This window comes from Sciurus vulgaris, assembly GCF_902686455.1.
Source record: "Sciurus vulgaris genome assembly, chromosome: 4".
Classification (NCBI taxonomy): Eukaryota; Metazoa; Chordata; class Mammalia; order Rodentia; family Sciuridae; genus Sciurus; species Sciurus vulgaris.
Window position 1 is genome coordinate 53,819,862 of NC_136464.1, and position 16,794 is coordinate 53,836,655.

At 38.1% G+C, this 16,794-nt stretch overlaps 1 protein-coding gene across 3 annotated transcripts in view; it reads left to right on the forward strand.

Annotated features, from left to right (window-relative positions):
- Positions 1 to 1,111: 1,111 nt before the first annotated feature.
- Positions 1,112 to 16,794, forward strand: part of USP54 (ubiquitin specific peptidase 54) — a 134,979-nt gene continuing 119,296 nt past the window's right edge. For all 3 annotated transcript variants that reach the window (XM_079137043.1, XM_079137033.1, XM_079137045.1), the window contains exon 1: positions 1,112 to 1,666. The gene's annotated coding sequence lies outside the window, so the exon portion shown is untranslated. The remainder of the gene's footprint in view (positions 1,667 to 16,794) is intronic.

The window sequence follows — 16,794 nt, forward strand, 5'->3', positions numbered from 1 at the left end:
AAAAAAAAAAAAAAAAAAATCTCAGTATCACCTATTGAAATATCATTTTGAATATGTTGGATTAAATATATTACTAAAATTAACTTCATCTGCTAAAAAAAATGTGGCAACTGAAAATCAAATTGTATAATGTGGCTTGCCATTTATTTCTACTGGACATATTATCTGCATATGTTTATATTGGTCTAGAGTGAAGCACCTCATGAGAGCTATTCAGGCGATTTAAGAGGCAAAAACGAATTCTCCTTTAAAAAAATTTTTTTTAAGGCTATGATTTAAAAAAAAAATTTTAGATGTAGATAGACCTTTATTTTATTCATTTGTTTATATGCGGTGCTGAGTCTAATCCAGTGTCTCACACATGCTAGGCAAGTGCTTTACCACTGAGCCACAACTCCAGCTACCCAAGGCTATGATTTTTAAAAATTTCTTTTTCTTAGTTGTAGATGGACACAATACCTTTATTTTTATATGGTGCTGAGGGTCGAACCCAGTGCTTCATACGCGCTAGGCAAGTGCGCTACCACTGAGCTGCAACCCCAACCCCAACCACAACCCCTTTTTTAAAACTTCTATCCTCTTATTCACCCCCAGAAAGCAGCCTGTTTCACTCTTCCTTGTTGATCAGCTTTCTTTAAATCCATCTTCTGAGCTTGGCGATTGCGCTTGCCTGTATTCCAGCGCGACAGGAGGAGCACAAGTTTGAGGCCAACATGGGCAATTTAGGGAGACTCAGTCCCCTTCAAAAAAATTTTTTTTAAATTAGTAAAAAGGGGTAGGTATCCTGGGTTCAATCCTCCAGCTTAAAAAAAAAAAAAAAAAAAAAAAAGGAAAGGAAAAAAAGGAAAGGAAAAAAAAAAAACAAAACACCTTGACACAGGACGTTGTTCAGAATATTTACAGTAGACTGAGAGCAGTGAACGCAAGTCCTGACAATTGTTGGGAAAGCAACTAAATAAGGATGTGTCCATGAACAGCGAGTGCAAAGTACAAATCAGACACCATATCCTAGGCCAAACACCTGTTCTTAAATGTTGGTTTTTATTGAAAGTTTTTCCTATTTTGGTTTCCTGAGTTGGTGGGGCGGGGCATCAAGATAAACATTTCTGTGAGGCCAAATACTTCAGGTCAGGATGGGAAAGAACGGATGAAAACCTTTTACTGGAAGGGAATGAGGAGATGGGAGGGTCAATTTCTGGCCTGCCCTCTTCATCTCCAACTTTTCAACGTACAAGGAAAATGCTTGGAAAATGGAGCTTCAGTTAAAGATACTGCTAAGTTTGAGAAGTTTGGAAAAGAAGGCTATATCCGTAAAGTTATGAAGGTACAAAGTCCTCCATACTAGCTTGACCCCACCCGAACAGATCATCCCGCTTCCAATAGTTTTCCGACTTCTGGTCAGTTCAAGCTTCGTCCTGGCCCGCGCCCCACCTCCAAACCTTTTCAGACAACCCATGGAACGCCTTGCGGCCGCCATTTTAAAACACTACTATCGCGAGATATACTTAGCGCTCTCGAGCCCGATTAATTTACTTTCTTGCGAGAGTCTCTTCTCGACTGTTCTCGCCGTATCTGAGGAAAGTGTCGCGAGAGCTGGTTGCCTTGGCTCCCTGTAGCTATAGCAGCCGCGGCGGTTTAGGATGCTGCGGCGGCGGCGGCGGGAGCGGTGAGTTCGACAACCTCAGGGGGGCGGGGCCGAAGGTAATGGGGTGCTGGGGGTAGCGCCTGGGACAGGTAAGGGAAGGTCGGGTCGCAAGGGAATGAACCCTAGTGTGACGTGTGGGGAAGGATTCAGGTCCCGTGGGTTCAGGGACAGGGCGCGGGTCTGCGCCGGGGCACGCGGGGAGGGCTGGAGCTGGGGGAAGTCCAGGGGGAGGGACCGGGTGTAGTAACGCTCGAGGGACCCGGGCCGAAGCGTAGAGGGGTGTGTGTTGGGAGCGGGTGGTGGGTGGGTAAGGGGACTCGGAACTGGATAGAGAGACCGGGCTACATCGGGGAAGAAGTGGGAAGAAATGGGGTACAACGAGGAGAAGGGTATGTTGAACGGGAGCACAGAGGTTGGGCCCAGTTTGCTTTCACTGTTTGGGAGGTGGGGGTGCGGGGTGGAGAGAGGATCAGACCTTTACAGCACCTGGGGTTTCTTCTAAGCCTGGTCGGTGACAGCACACTGGGACCTGGGTCCTAAGTGTCTTGGTGGGAGTGGTGGCGTCCCAGATCCTCACCGCCTCCCTTCCTTCTTTGCAAAGAAATACCCAGTGGCCACTCCGACAGGTGAAAGGAGTCCTAGTGAACTTGTATTAGTTGGGAAGTTTCTTTCAGTGAAGAGATTATGAGTAGGACAATGACTAATTTAAAGTGTGGGGTGGGGGCGGGAGGGAGAGAGAGAGAGAGAGAGAGAGAGAGAGTAGAGAGAGAGAGAGAGAGAAACAACTCTACTAAGGTGTGCTTCCCTTGAATTGAATTGGAAGAAGGGGGTGTGTGCTAACGTCATGTTTCTTCCCAGATTCTAGTGTACTTAAGAAATTATATATGTAGTGTAATATCAGTCTAGATGATATAGCGAAGGATACAGTAGAAGACTTAAACCTACCACAAATGTAACTTAAAACTAAGTGTTTCTGTTGCAGCAGTAGGCTGAACACTAAATCTAGAGATAGTTTTAGTTACTTGGATGTAAAACCTTGTCTTCCCAAAGTATGCCTAATCAGGTTATTTGCTTTTTTTTTTTTTTTTTTTCAGTTGTAGATGGACACGATACCTTCATTTTATTTATTTTTACATGGTGCTGAGTATCAAACCCAGTACCTCACACGTGCCAAGCAAGCGCTTTACCACCGAGCCACAACCCCAGCTTTACCAGACCTTTAAATTAAAATTAAATTTTATTTTGAGACAGACACTCCCTCAGTTGCCTAGTCTGGCCTGGAACTTGGAATCCTCCTGTCTCAATCTCCAGAGTATCTGGGATTACAGGCACTGCCACTGCAGGGACTTGGATGAGGTTTTATTGTAGGAGGCAGAACAAGTTTCCAATATCTGTCAATGTGGAAATAAAAAAGAGTCTCCCAGGAGTGAAAATTACTGAGAGGGAAAAATATTTAGTCTCTGAGTCTAAAGGACTGAGTGTCAAGAGCCAGGTTTGGACCATTTGGCTCTTCCTTATTTCTAGGGAAAACTATGGCTTCAAGTTAGGCATAAAAAAATTATTTAATTTACAGATACAAGTTTTTCAGTCATTTGTCTCTGTCTTTTGTAGGTATAAAGGGATAACCCTCTCTTTTGATTATGTAACTGGATTTTGCCATGTTGAGATTCACAGATTCATTAATTAGAATAATGGCTTTTAAATCCTTCTTGAGCTAGCCTAGATGTAGTTAGTTATTCAGCCCATTATTTGATATGTATCAGAGTAAAACTTTTAATTTGTCCTGTTGGTAGCTAAACTTTAAGATAGAACTGCTTTTCTGAAGCAAGGTAAAGCTTTGTGTGTTTGGGTTCCCAAAATTTCTACATGAATCCGGCAACAAACTTTATTGAGATCCTGTTCCATGTAGATTACTATGTAAGGCATTGCAGGAGAAAGGTCAATTAATTCATTTATCTAGTCAACAAAAACTTATTGAAACCGATTTTGTGTCTGATTATTAAGCCTTGAGGATTCAAATACAAGTAAAACTTGAACTCTACCTTGGAACCTGGCAGACCCTATGAAGGGAGACAGAGAAACAAATATTATAATAAATGCAAGGTTCTGGACATAATAGTTGACAAGTCTAAAAGGGAGTGAAGCATTTTAAAAATTATAAACCATTAAGTGAAGTCTAAACTGCTGCATTAATAAAACACTAACTTTCTCAGAAGAGAAAAAAGAATAGAAATTTAAGCAGAAAATTTACTTGTCAGTTCATAATTTAATTGTATTTATTACTCTTTTAAAATAAATAACATTCTTAAGTCAATAATAACGGCCAACATATTGAGTTAATTATTAATGTGCTAGGCATGTTACTTCATCTTATCTTCACAGTGCTCTGAGACTGGTACTAATATCTTAGTTTTTATTTTAATTTATTTGTTAGTACTAGGGATTGATTCCAGGGACATTCTATCATTAAGCTATAGCCCCAACCCTTTTTATTTTTTATTTCAAGACATGGGTCTTCCTAAATTGCCCAGGCTGGCCTCAAATATTTTATCCTCCTGCTTGAGCCTCTCAAGCCTCTGGGATTACAAGCATGTACCACTGAGCCTGGCTCTAATACCTTAGCTTTAAAGATAAGAAAGCAGGTTTAAGCCCAGTGTGATAGTACTTACTTGTAATCTTCTGCTGCTCTGGAGCCTGCAGCAGGAGGATGGCAAGTTGGAGGTCAGCTTGGGCAATTTATTGAGACCCTGCCTCAAACTAAAATAAAAAGGACTGGGAATGTAGCTCACTGGTAGAGCACTCCAGTACTGGGATGGGGAGATCCATCAAACCAAAAATCAAGGCTTAAACAGTTGCCAGGTGTGGTGACACAAGCCTGAAATTCCAGTGACTTTGGGGATTGAGGCAGAAGAGTAGTAAATTGGAGGCTGGCCTTGGCAATTTAACAAGACCCTGTCTCAAAAATTTAAAAAAGGGGCTGGGGGTACATGTAGTTCAGTGATAGAGTGTCTCTGGATTCAATCCCCAGTACTGCACCTCCTAAAAAAAAAAAAAAAAAATCGTTAAGGAAGTTGCCAGAGATCACAAAGAAGTAAATGGCAGGGGCTGGGGCTGTAGCTAAGTGGTAGAGCGCTTGCCTCGCAAGTGTGAGGCACTGGGTTTGATCCTCAGCTCCACATAATAATAAATAAGTAAATAAAGATATTGTGTCCATCTACAACTAAAAAATATTTAAAAAAATTAAAAAGAAGTAAATGGCAGATTAGGAATTAGAGTTGGAAATTTATCTGATCTCAAAAACACATTAAGAAAGCCCTGGTGGCGGATGCCTGTAATCCCAGTGACTCGGGAGGCTGAGGCAGGAGGATCTCAAGTTCACAGCCAGCCTCAGCACAAGCAAGGGACTAAGCAACTCAGTGAGACCCTGTCTTTAAATAAAATACAAAATAGGGCTGGGGATGTGACTCAGTGGCTGAGTGTCCCTGAGTTCAACCCCTGGTACCCAAAACCAAACCAAAACAAAAAACGAAGAAAGCTATGTGCAGTGGCACATGTATACACGGGAATTTGGGAGATTGAAGCAGGAGGATTGCAAATTGGAGTCTGGTCTAGGAAATTCAGTGAGACCTTGTCTTAAAAAATAATAAAGGACTGGGGTTGTAGCTCAGTGGTGCAGCACCCCTGGGTTCAATCTCCAGTACTGTAAACAAACAAACAAAACAAAAAACAATTACCTCATCCCGTGAGAAAGCTAAGAAGGCCATTGCTGTGGTGCTTGCCTGTAGTCATAACTACAAGGGAGCTGAGGCAGGAGGATCACTTGAACCTAAGAATTGGAGACCAGCCTGGACAACATTGGAGACCCTAACAACAACAACAAATAATAATAATAATAATAATAATAATAAAAGTATAAAAAGGAAACAAATGAAGAAAGATTTCTTTCTTCTGCAGATGGGCAGTCTCTGTATAGAGGTAGGGAGAAGAGGTGGTAGTTGAAATTGATCAGGAGATTGGAATTCAGTGTGGTGGTCAGGAAGGTCTACATTTATGGATGGGGTTATCTTTTTTTTTTTTTTCCTGGTGCTGGGAATTGAACCCAGGACCTGTGCATTCAAGGCAAGCATTCATCAACTGAGCTATTATCTGCAGCCCTACTTTTTTTTTTTCCACAGTTTTTTTTTTAATATCAGATATTTACACTACCTATGAGGAACTAATTTGAATATCAGCATGATGCTAATTTGTATTGTTATAGAGAGAATTTAGTAAATTATCCATGCTGGGTATAATTGTATAGGAAGCTATGTTTGGGAAAATAGTTGTAACAAGCAATTGTTAAAATATGTATGTAATTTCCAGAAAGTGATCATTTTAGTAGTAAAAATACTATTTTCATATATAGAACAAATGTTCTTTTTTTAAAATATATTTTTTGGTTGTAGGTGGACACAATATCTTTATTTTTATGTGGTGCTGAGGATCGAAGCCAGGTCCTTGCTGGGTGAGCGCTCTACCACTGAGCCACAACCCCAGCCCCAGAACAAATGTTCTTACAACAGATCTGAAGATATTTAATCAAACATTTTTATTTGGATTACTTTTTCTTGATGCCGGGATTGAACCCAGGACCTTGCTTTCATATGCTAGGCAGGCATACTACCACTGAACCACACCTCAAGTCCCAAACATTTTTATACTTCAGTTTTTGGTTTTGAGAACAATGTATATATTTATCTGAATTCATGTCACTGGAAAGGGTGTGAGGAGGTCCCCTAAAAGGGAGACCTTAGCTCAGCCTTGGCAGGTTCTTGACTTACATCACAGTAAGAAATTTTAGGATGTGTCAGAAGAGGCACAGCCAAAGTTTTATTTACGAAATAAAGGTATTTATTTAGGAAAGCAAGCAATAGAGCAGGATGCACACTCAAGGCATGCTGGCCCTAGAAAGTGAGATTTACTTTTGGGGTCTTGGGCTCTTTTTTTTTTTTTTTTTTTAATTGTTTTTATTTTTAGATGGACACAATACCTTTATTTGATTTATCTTTTTTTTTTTTTTTTTTGGTGGTGCTGGGGATTGAACCAGGGCCTTATGCATGCTAGGCAAGCACTCTACCAGCTGAGCTGTATCCCCAGCCCTTGATTTATCTTATATAGTCCTGAAGATTGAACCCAGTGCATCACCCATGCTGGGCAAGCACTCTACCACTGAGCTACAACCCCTGCTCCTTGGGCTCTTCTTTTTAAGGAAACTTTTTAGATCGTGAACATGAGAAATATGTGAAGGACTTTTGGGAACTGCAAGATCCAGCCCTGCTGAGAACTTCAGATTTCATTGACTTTTTCAGTGCTTCTTACCCCTTACCTCTAATCCATTCAATAAATGATTTGACCCTAGGAAAAAAAATAATGTGAATATGATATCAGCCTGTTGAGCTCAGTTCTTTTAATCATAGAGAGAGCATGGGCAGATCATGGTGCTCAGATTCTTTCAGGATCTCTAGATTGATGCCATCCAGGCAATAGGTGATATTTAAAATATACCTATATCATAAGTCTCTTAATGTTTTACTTTGGCCATATTTAGTCTAAAGAAAATAAGTTGTACCAACTAGCAGTGTATGTAGGCTTTAATCATCTGGATTCACAATACTCTTAACATTCAACGGCTTTTACAAATTAAGGCCTGAGGAAAGGGAGTAAAGGTAAGGGTGTTCATGGAGCTTCCTAGATTTAAAGTCAAGTTTTCTTTTACCTTTGCTGTTAGTCTGTATTCTTCCTATCCTTATGTCTTCTTTCCTACCTCATTTATATATTTGCTTTTGGAGTTTTTTTTTTTTTTTTTTTTTTCACTCTGTATTCCAAAATTCAAAAAAGTTCTGCTGGTCATGGTGGTACATGCCTGTTATCCCAACTACTTGGAAGCTGAGGCAGGAGGATAATGAATTTGAGGGGTACAACTTTGTTGAAGTACATAATATTCTCAAGAAATGCATGCACGTGGAACTGGGGTTGTGACTCAGTGGTAGAGCACTTGCCTAGCATGTGTGAGGCACTGGGTTTGATCCTCAGTACCACATTAAGTAAATAAATAAAGTTAAAAAAAATAAAAAGAAATGCATGCACATTGGAGGATGAGTCAGCGATGTGGATTTTTTTCTTTTCTTTTTTTTTTTCTTTTCATTGAATTGTCTTTCTGCAATAGACCCCCTCATTTGTATAGATTTTAGCTGCAATGTATATGGGTATTAATGAGATTTTTTTTTAACACTTTTTAACTAAGTGGGTTGGGTGCTCATGTTTTTTGTGTGAATTATTTTACAAGCATTGAGACATTTCCAAGAAAGCCTTAGAGTAAAAGAAAGAACAAGATGAGAGGAACAACCTTGAGGGTTGAGAATGGGACTTCTCCAGGAAGGATGAAAATGAAAAGTGACTGATGATGTATAAGCAGTGGGATCTAAAAGCATATTGGGGACTGAACCCCCAGGGCATGCTAAGCAAGTGTTCTGCCACTAAGTTCTATTTCCAGGCCACCCCTACACTTTAACCCTGCTTTTAAAAATTTCATTTTAAGGGCTGGGGGGCTGGGGAGATAGCTCAGTCGGTAGAGTGCTCACCTTGCAAGTTCGATCCCCAGCACCGCAAAAAAAGAAAAAAAAGAAAAAAATTTATTTTAAGACAAGGGCTTATTAAATTACTCAGGTGGCCTTGATTTGAGATCCTCCCACCTCAGTCTCCCAAGTAGATGGGATTACAGACCTGTAAGACCACACCCAGTTTAAAAACATTCTTTAATTTTCACTCTCTGTAGGAGTTTTCTTCTGCTTTAATAACACCCTCTGGTAAGGTTCTTTTTTTTTTTTTTTTTTTTTTTTTGAAAAAAAAATACTCCTTTAGGGATGTGTAAAAGAATTAATTTCCTATCACATTAAAAATAGATAAATAAACATCAAACAACCCCCAATTTTCCCTACATAATAAATAAAAGCAATCTCACTTTAAATTTCCATTTCTTTGATTTGAAGCTAAACATTTCCCCTATTTATTTTTCTTTCTTGACTTCCCTGTTTATGTTTTTTAAAAAATACTTAAAATTACTGAAAGTGCATGCTGTAATTCCAAACTATTCCTGAGGCTGAGGTAGGAATATCACAAGTTTGAGGCCAACTTGGGCAACTTAGTGAGAAACAGAAAATGTGGTACATGTATATATATGATGGAATATTACTCAGCTTTAAAGAAGAATGAAATTATGGCATTTGCTGGTAAATGGATGGAGTTGGAGAATGTCATGCTAAGCAAAATAAGCCAAACCCTCAAAACCAAAGGCGGAATGTTTTCTCTGATATGCAGATGATAATTCACAATAAGGGGGTGGCACAAGGGAAGAAGAGTTACTTTATATTAGGTAGAGGGAGTGAAGGGAGGGGAGGGGGTGTGGGGGTAGGAAGGGTAGTGGAGTGAAACAGACATTATTACCTCATGTACATATATGACTGCGTGACTAATGTGATCCTACAATATGTCCAATCAGAAAAATGAGAAATTATACTCCATTTAATGTATGATTTGCCAAAATGCATAAATGCATACTGTCATGTATAACTAATTAGAACAAATAAAATTTTTTAAAAAAATAAATAAAATGGGCTGGGGATGCTGGGAACTTTAGCACACATCTGTAATCCCAGTGGCTGAAGAAGCTGAGGCAGGAAGATTGAAAATTTGAGGCAAGCCTCAACAACTTAGCAAGACCCTGTCTCAATAAAGGGCTGGGGCTATAGCTCAGTGTTAGAGGGTCTCAGGGTTCAAAAATAAAAATAAAAATAAAAATAAAGCAGCTGAGATTTTAGCTCAATGGTAGAATATCCCTGGGTTCAATCTCTGCTATGGGCAGATGGGAAGACCTTAAAATTTTTATGAATATTCAAATTGTATATTTAAAATATCTTCAAAATGGGGAGAAAGAATATATTCTTTATTTTTGCAGTACTGGGCATCAAACTTGGGGGAACTTTACTACTGAACTGTATCTCCAGCCTTTTTTATTTTTTACTTTGAGACGATCTGGTCTTGATGCAATCCTTTTGCTTCAGCCTCCTGAGTTGCTGGGATTACAGGGATGTGCCATTATGCCCAGCAAGAATACATTGAAAAAAAAAATTATATAGAAGTTAAGAGGCAAAAGCACCCCTTCCTGCATTCAACCCAGGGGTGCTTCACCACTAGTTACATCCTCACCCTTTCTATTTTTTATTTTGAGACAGAGTCTTGCTAAGTTGCTTAGGTCCTTGCTGAATTGCTGAGGCTGACTTTGAATTTGCTATCCTCTTACCTCAGCCTCCTGAGCTGCTTAGGATTACAGGTGTGCATCACCATGCCTGGCTATACCTTCCTTCTTTCCATCCTTCTTTCCCTAACCCACCTTCCCCAACCCACCTTCCCCTCCTTCCCTAACTAACTAACTAATTAACTAACTAACCAACTAACTAACAATGCTGGGAATCTAGCCAGCCTCAGCCTGGCTAGACCTTGCCTCAGCCTGTTGAGTAGCTGGGATCACAGGAGTGCACCATCATGCCTAGTCTCAATATTTTTAATTATTGCTGTGTGTTTTAATGTCAGAAATTTTTGTTTTATCTTTCAGAAACTGCATTCAAATTTTTTACAAACAAAAATAGTTAGAATTGTAATCAGAATTTATTTACAACAAATATATAACTTTATGGGAGAATTAATGTTTATAATGTTGTGACTTTATTCTCTTTTGTTTCAGTTTTTTTTTTTCAAAGTCTTTCAAAAAATTTATAGTTCTCTTTCTATTGGTTTATGCATATTTCTGCTTTCTCTGTACTTTAAGTTTTTAAAAGTTGTTATGGTAAGTTGTTATGGTAATGTTACCTTATGACATTTAAAATATTGATTATTATTGACTTATAGGAAAGTTATTGATTTTTCCCTGTTGATCTTCAATTAGATTACTTTTTTTTTTTTTTTTTTTTTTTTTTTTTTTTTGCATTGAACTCAGGGCCTCACACATGCTAGGCAAACACACTACCACTGAACTATGCTTCAGCCCCTGGATTACCTCACTGAATTCTTTTATTAATTGTAAAGATTTTTCATTTGATTCTCTTTTGAGTTTTCAAGATAGTCTTAGTAATCTAGATTAGCTATGCTGTTTAACATGGAGGCTACTATCCACATGTAGTTATTTAAATTAAAGGTAAAAATTCAGTTCTTTCAGTTGCACTAGCCATATTTAAAACAAATAGTCATGTGTGGTTACTGGGTTGGACAGCATAGGTAGATATATAACTCTCCTATCAGTGAGGAAAATTCCATTGGTTAGCATTGAAAAGAATAGGAAGAGATAACCAAGATATGAAGTCTACCTTAAAGTTTTTGTCAACGTGGCCAAGTATAGAAAAGTAAGGAAAATCTGTGCTTTTGGTTATATACACAACTCCTCACTTCATTACAGACCCTTTCCATTGCTGTTACATTCCCATCCATTTGTGTGCCTGCAAATGGAAGTCATCAATTAAGAAGAAGAGGGGAGGGAAATGAGAGGCAGGAGGAGGTGGGAGTATGAAAGAGACAGACATCATTATCCTATGTACATGTATGTTTACATGAATGGTGTGAATCTACATTGTGTACAACCATAGAAATGAAAAGTTACACCCCATTTGTGTACAATGAATCAAAATGCAGTCTGTAGAAAGGAAAAAGGAATAGGGGTAGGCACAGACTCAAAAGGAAAAAGTTCTGGGAGCTTTGAATGTTCAAGGAATTTTCCAGACATGAAATAAATTCCTGACTATTGGGAATAGTAGGAATGGTTGGGTATGGATTGAGAAAATAATATGAAGTGCTGGAAGAAACAGCTGGTTAATAAAACAGTATTATTTCTGTTTGGAAATACTCAGGAGTCTCAGGCAAGACTCCAAGTCTTGGGCAACATTTGAGACCCTATCTCAAAATTAAAACAAAACAAAACAAAACAAAAACACCAAAAATGGGTTGGGGATGTAGTTGATTGTACCAGGCTCTGAGTTCAGTTCTCAGTACTGGGTATAGAGGTGGAGTGGGGAGAGAGAGAAGAAAAGAGAAATAATAATGAATTCTAATATCCCAGTAAATGGAGTCAGTGACCAACTTGATCACATCATTTTGTTTGTTTATGGTGATAGGAATTGAACCCAGGGCAAGCACTCACTCTGCCTCACTGAGTTGCTGAGGCTGGTTTTGAACTCATGATCCTCCTGCCTTTGTCACTGAAGCCACTGAGATTATAGGCATGTGCCATTGTGCCCAGCTTGGATGCATTTTTAATGTTTAATGAAAATTATGGGAAAGTCGAATTCACTTTGAAGTTCACTTTTCAGTCTCTTTCCCCTAGGTAGTATATCTATATAGAAAAGACTACCCAAATTCTATTTATTTTAGTTTTGGAGACAGTGATTTCTTTTAAAATTTATTATTTAAATGTGCAAAACTTTTTTTTTTTAATCGTTGGGTATTGAACTTAGGGCCTAGTGCATGCTAGGCAAGCACTGTACCCACTGAACTATATCGTTGGCCCTACAAAAATATTTTTAATCCTCTGTTAACTCTTGCCAAAGTTTTGATTTTTTTTAAACTTTGACTATATAAATATTCTCTACAGACAAGTGGCTTTTAAGAAAAAGTTATTACATTCATTGCTTATCATTTTGGAAATAGAAAATCTAAACCTATCATTGTTGGTATAAAACAATAAACTTTTCAGAAACCAGTATTTCAGTATTTTGGCACTTTCTGATTGGAAGTACCTATACTTCCTGTACCATGTTGAAAGCAAGAAACATGTTCTTAAAGCATAGTTTGTTTTCAAATAGCTTTTAGGTTTTTAAATTGAAACAGAAGTTGAAGGAAAGATTATATTGAACTCTTGGCAAAATATATTTTCATCAAATTTACTGTGACCTGTATGTAGGTTCATTTTTTTTTTTCTAAGACATGAAAGGTCGGTTTCTAATATAAAGCTAGCAGGAAGTTAATGACTTATTTTAATCCTCAAAAAAATTTAATTTTCTCTGGAGAAGAAATGCCTGAATAAACATCTTTTAGGTTATGTAGTATTTTCATAGTAAAGTTTGTAGAAAAATTCATTCTCTGTACTAACTATGGAAATGACTTATTTGTGTGCCATTGTTTCATTTCTGACCGATCTTATTTCTTTATGCAGATCCATTTCCTTTGGTGGTTCATTCTGTCCTGAATATTGATCCCAGTCAGAGCTCCATGGTATCAAAAGGAGATAAATTCTTTGATCATCTTTTCCCATTTATTCAGCCCCTTATTGTTTTTCATTCATGGTCATGAAGACAAGAAGGGTATATATGAACAATTGAAAATAAAATTACATCCTATGTTCCTTCAGTTTGGGGGAAACCCGAGTTAGTATCATTTTAGGCTGGGATTTTCATCCTTCCTGGGACCTGCTAGACCTAAGGAAACTTTGAACTTAGTTTTTAGACTTGATTACAGGTGTGTACTATAAGCACTCAGCTGCAAGTTATTTTGAGTAGAAAATCTGTATCAATCAAACTCTGGCCACGATTTTAATTGAGCAGAGTATAAGAAGTTGGATTTAGACTTGTCTTTTTTTATGCCTTCTCAAAAAAACTCATGAAATAACTTTTTTCTTTTTTACTCAGGTTGGAGTTACAATTTCATACTGACTTTTAACCTTCTATTCCTTATTTCTGTAGATTATTACTGACTGAGCACCTTTATAAAAAAATAATTTCAATCAAGTGTGGTGGTTCACTCTTGTAATCCCAGCAACTCAGTAGGGTTGCAAGTTCAAGGCCAGCCTCAGCAATGTAGGGAGAATCTCAGCAAGTTATCAAGACCCTTTCTCAAAATAAAAAATAAAAAGGAATGTAGCTCAGTGGTAAAGTGCCCCTGGGTTCATTTCCCAGTAACAAAACAAAACAAAACAAAACAACAACAACAACAACAAAAAACCAAAAAACAACAATAAAAAAACCCCAACAATAATTAAAACCAGCTTTATGGGGATATATATCTCAATATTATCTATTATATAGTATACAATTCACTCATTCAAGTATACAATTAAAATTTTTTTAGTGTATTTACAGAGATGTGCAACTATTATTACATTTAACATTTTTATCACCCTAAAGAGAAACCTTATATTACTGGGTGCAATATGCATGCCTGTAACCCCAGCAGTTTGGGAGGTTGAGGCAGGAGGATTGCAAATTCCAGGCTAGCCTTAGAAATTTAGTGAGTTCCTCAGCAACTTAGTGAAATCCTGTCTCGAAAAAGAAAAGAAGAAGAAAAAAAAGCCCGGGAATGTAACTCAGTGGTAAAGCGTCCTTGGGTTCAATCACCAGTCCAAAGGGGGAAAAAAAAAATAAAGAAATCTTGTACCTATTAGCATTCTCCACAGCTGCCCAACTCTGCTTCCTCCCTCACAGCCCTAGACAATTACCGATTTTACTTTTATCTGTGGGTTAACCTATTTTGGACACTTCATGTAAATGGACTAAAATATCAATGTGTGGTCTTTTGTGTATGTATCAGTATTTCATTCCCTTTTACAACAAAAAAATTGTCCATTGTATAGATGTAACACATATTATTGATTTATGAGTTGGTAGACATTTTGATTGTTTCCACTTTTTTCACATGAGTGAGGTGCTTAGCCCACAAAATAAGGAGATATTAAGGTATTGTGCAATTGTAAAATTTAAGTAAGTAGTTTCTGGGTCCTTTTAGTTGAGTTGATCATCAGTGTCTAATGATGGGGTATATCATGCCTGCACAGTGAAGCCTTCATTAAAAACCCAAAGGGAGGCTGAGGATATGGCTCAGTTGGTAGAGTGCTTGCCTTGCAAGTACAAGGCCCTGGGTTCAATCCCCAGCACTGCAAACAAACAAACAAACAACAAAACAAAACAAAACAAAAAGCCCCCAAAGGGTAGGGATTGCTGGATGCTGTGGTGCATGCCTGCAATCGTAGCAGTTTAGGAGACTGAGTCAGGAGGATCACAAGTTGAAGGCCCTAAGCAACTTAGTGAGATCCTATCTCAAAAAAAAAAAAAAAAAAAAAAAAAAAAAAAAGGAGTGGGGTGGAGATAGGGATGTGACTCAGTAGTAGAATGCCCCTGAGTTCAATCCCTAGAACCTGCCCCTGCAATAAAAAACAAAGGACTTGATTGGAGAACTTCCAGATTGCTGAGCTCATGGATTTGCCTGGTGGTTGGTATACCTGGAGAGGATCCTGGAAGTCTATACTCCTTCCTACATACCTTGCCCTTGTGCATCTCTTCTTTCTGACTGAATCCTTTCTAATTGCTTTTGTAATACATGGGCAGATGTCAGTAAAGTATTACCTTCTGTGAACCATTCTAGCAAATTAATTAAATTTGAAAGGTCACTGGAGATAATAACTGATTGATCAGTAGTACAGGTCCCAATTTAGCACTTGGAAATTGACATCTCAAGTGAGGAAGTTTTGTGAGATTGAGTCCTTAGCCTATGGGATCTGATGATATCACCAGTTTTTGGCTATTACAAATAAAACTGCTTGGGCAGGAGGGAGAGTTCAAAAGTAGAATGTGTGCTTAGAATGTGCAAGCTTCTGCTGGAGAACTGATTGCTTGGGATGTGGAGAAACTTCCACATATCTGGTGTCAGTTGTATTCTGTGCTGTGAATGGAATGTGAATAGAAGAGAAAATATTTTTTCCTGAGGTAGGTGCCACTGAGCTACATCCCCAGTGAGATCCATGTTTTTTTAATTTGGAAATTTTATTTTACATATAACTGTAGGAAATAATACAGAGAGATCCCTTGTATATTTTGCCTAGTTTCCAAAAAGGTAACATTTGCAAAACTATTAGGTACTATTAACAACTAGGATATTGGCATTGATCCATACCACCAATCTTATATAGATTGCCCTTTTACTGGTACTCATTTTTCAAATTTTTATTTTTACAGACTGCATTTTGATTCATTGTACACAAATGGGGTACAACTTTTCATTTCTACGGTTGTACACAATGTAGATTCACACCATTCATGTAATCATACTTGTACATAGGCTTAATAATGTCTGTCTCAGTCTACTGTCTTTCCTTCCCCCACCCCCTCCCACTCCATTTTACTCTACACCATCCAAAGTTCCTCTATTTTTCTCTCCTCCCCACACTCCCCCCCTCATTATGTATCATCATCCACTTATCAGAAAAAACATTCGGTCTTTGGTTTTTTGGGCTTGGCTTATTTCACTTAACATGATATTCTCCAGTTCCATCCATTTACCAGCAAATGCCATAATTTTTTTCTTTATGGTTCATATTCCATTGTGTATATATACCACAGTTTCTTTATCCATTCATCAGTTGAAGGGCATCTAGGTTGGTTACACAATCTAGCTATTGTGAATTGAGCTGCTATGAACATTGATGTGGCTGTGTCACTATAGTACGCTGATTTTAAGTCCTTTGGGTATAAACCAAGGAGTGGGATAATTAGGTCAAATGGTGGGTCCATTCCAAGTTTTTTGAGTTATCTCCATACTGCTTTCCAGAGTGACTGCACCAATTTGCAACTCCATTAGCAATGTATGAGTGTACCTTTTCCCCCATATCCACACTAAACACTTATTATTGCTTGTCTTCTTGATGATAACCATTCTAATTGGAGTTAGATAAAATCTTAGGGTGGTTTTAATTTGCATTTCTCTTATTACTAGAGATAATGAGCACTTTCTCATATATTTGTTGATCACCTGTATATCTTCTTCTGTGAAGTGTCTGCCCATTTCCTTAGCCCATTTATTGATTGGATTCTTGTATTTTTGGTGCAAAGTTTTTTAAGTTCTTTATAAACTTTGGAGATTAGTGTTCTGTCTGAAGTGTGTGTGGAAAAGATTTCCTCCCACTCTGTAGGCTCTCTTTTCACATTCTTGATTGTTTCCTTTGCTGAGAAGAATCTTTTTAGTTTGAGTCTATCCCATTTATTGATTCTTGCTTTGAATTCTTGTGCTCTGGGGGTTTTGTTAAGGAAGTCTGGTCCTAAGCCAACATGATGAAAATTCGGACCTTTTTCTTCTATTTG